Raw genomic sequence first — 2948 nt, forward strand, 5'->3', positions numbered from 1 at the left:
GGAGGCTCCTAACACCCTATGGGGCTAGCAAAACACACAACTAGCCTCCATAGTAGCTCATCTCGAAGAGATCCCACAATAGGAACCCTAGCTACAAGATCCACAAAGGATTAGGTGGGATTGGAGAAATATTTCTTGGTGGAACTATAGATCGGGATCTCCTCTACCACTCCTCAAAGTTTGGGCTTGATTGGTTGGATGGGGAGGGAGATCCTCAAGATTTGAGCTCAGCAACAATGGAGGTGAGAGAGAAGAAAATATCTAAATCGAGCTGGGGAAGAAGACCCCTTTTATAAGGGGTCAACGAATCTAACCGTTATGTTCAGGTTCCGCACAACCGGTACTACCGCTTTGTGAAGAGGTACTAGCGCCTTAGGGTAAACTCAGCCCTTCGGTGAAGGACACGTGGGGCTCAACCGGTACTACCGGTGTCGGCACCGTCAAGGTACCGGGCATGATCTCTGTGAGCCCCTGACTCCAATCTGCTACCATTGCGGTACTTGGACGGAAGTGCCGCACATGTTTGCTTAACCAGTACCTGGCCGGTACCTACTGGTACGTCTCAAACATATCTATAATTTTTGATGCTCCATCCTTGTTTTACACCAATTCATATATGTTTTGCTCATACTTTGTTGCACTTTTATACATTTTCTGACATTAACCTATTAACAAGATGCCACGAGTGCCAGTTTCATGTTTTGTGATGTTTTGTATTTCAGAAAATTTGTATAGGAAATATTCTCGGAATTGGCAGAAACAAAAGTTGAAGTCAATATTTTTCCGTAACGAAGACAGAGTCGAGAGGGGAGTCGAAGGAGGGCAATAGGGCGGCCACGCTAGCCCGAGGCGCGGCCTAGCCCTGGCCCGCGCCTAGGGGTGGAGTGGGTCACCCTGGCCTCCACCGACATCGCCCCTCCGCTTATTTAATCACAATCTCAGGAAAACCCTGAATACCCGAGCCTCCATCCACGAAAACTTCCGTCATGGCCGCCATTGCAGAACCCATCTCGGGAGGGTTCTGAAGCTCTTCCCGGCACCCTGCCGGAGGGGGAAATCATCGTCAGAGGCATCTACATTGCCATGCCCGCCTCCAAAGTGATGCGTGAGTAGTTCATCCCTGTACTATGGGTCCATAGCAGTAGCTAGATGGTTGTCTTCTCCAATTTGTGCCTCATGTTTAGATCTTGTGAGCTGCCCTACATGATCAAGATCATCCTTATGTAATGCTACATGTTGTGTTTGCTGGGATCCGATGAATATTGTATACTATGTTGAGGTCGATTATATATTCATGTCATATGTTATTTTTGATCTTGCATGCTCTCCGTTTCTAGTAGATACTATGGCCAAGTAGATGCTTGTGACTCCAAGAGGGGGTATTTATGCTCGATAGTAGGTTCATGCCTCTAGTTTTCTGGGAGAGTGACAATAACTTCTAAGATTGTAGATGTGTTGTTGCTACTAGGGAGGAAAGAACAATGTTTTATCCAAGAGTAATTCTATTGTTTACTTTACACACATTGCTTAATGCGATAATCTGTTGCTTGCAACTTATTACTGGAAGGGGTTCGGACGATAACCGGAAGGTGGATTATTAGTCATAGACACAGTTGAATTACAGTTTATGTATTATGTTGTAATGCCCAAACGAATCTCATAGTAATCATCTTGCCATGTATGGTCGATATTCTATCAATTGCCCAGCTGTAATTTGTTCACCCAGCATGTTATTTATATTTATGGAGAGACACCTCTAGTGAACTGTGGACCCCGGTCATTTCCTTTACACGGATAAATTCAACCCCTACAATCCTGTTCTGTTTACTTCTGTAAGCTCTGTTCTCTTTAATTACTGCAAACATCTCTTTCCACTCGATACATCTAATCCTTTGTGTTCACCAAACCGGTGAGATTGACAACCTCACTGTAAGTTGGGGCAAATCATTTTGGTTGCGTTGTGTGCAGGTTCCACGTTGTTGCTGACGTCGCTAGTGCGCCCTGCCACTAGAGAGCTAGAAACACCTTCAGAAGTCACGCCTTTCTCCTACTGGTCGATTACACCTTGGTTTCTTACTGAGGCAAAACTTACCGTTGTGCCCATCACACCTTCCTCTTGGGGTTTCCCAACCGCTTTCATCAAGCACACGCCATCAAGATTTTCTGCAAGGGGAGTCTTTCATCTCCAATCTCTTTACTTCGTTACTGTTTTGCTTAGTTTACTTTATTTTGTTTTGTTTGCTTCTCTATATCAAAAACACAAAAAAAGTTTCTCACATAGTTTTATTTTGTTTCTAATTCATTATGTTGTTCCTTAAGTACGATCTGAAGGACCTATCTGTAGTTAGTGGTTCTATAATTGGGGAAGATAACATTGAAAAATTCTTCAATCGTGTTAGTAAGCATAAAGATATTGAGGATAAATCCCTGGTAGAACTTGCTCCTAATTATGAAACTACTTGCAGCTTATTTGGTTCAAATGCCGGAGGCTAGATTTCTTAGCCTTAATCCTATAGTGCAGCAAATGTTTCTTAAACTCCACGAAGTTGAGGATGATGAAAAGAAAGATTTTATCCTAGAAAGTTTGCTTAGAGAATTTAAAGATTTTGTTATAGAAGCTAGGAAAGTTTTTGATCGGTTTGAGATGCTAGGCTCATGTGTAGATCTTTGGTACACTTGAAAAAATAGACAAAACCAAAAATAGGAGAGAAAGTAAAATACCAATATCTTTCAAATTAGTAGCAATGCATGAAGCTTGGGAAACGAATTTTGATTGGATTGTTCCTCAAAATCCATTTGATGAAAGTAATGAACCTAAAAGTGCTGAGAAAGGGTCTTCTAAAACTTATATTGATAAAATACAAATCCTTGTTGAAAAGACTTCTCGCATTGATCTTGATGCTTATTCACTTGACAATACTTGATGCTCGCTCTTTTTCCGCGCCTAG

Source organism: Lolium rigidum, chromosome 6 (genome assembly GCF_022539505.1).
Source record: "Lolium rigidum isolate FL_2022 chromosome 6, APGP_CSIRO_Lrig_0.1, whole genome shotgun sequence".
Classification (NCBI taxonomy): domain Eukaryota; kingdom Viridiplantae; phylum Streptophyta; class Magnoliopsida; order Poales; family Poaceae; genus Lolium; species Lolium rigidum.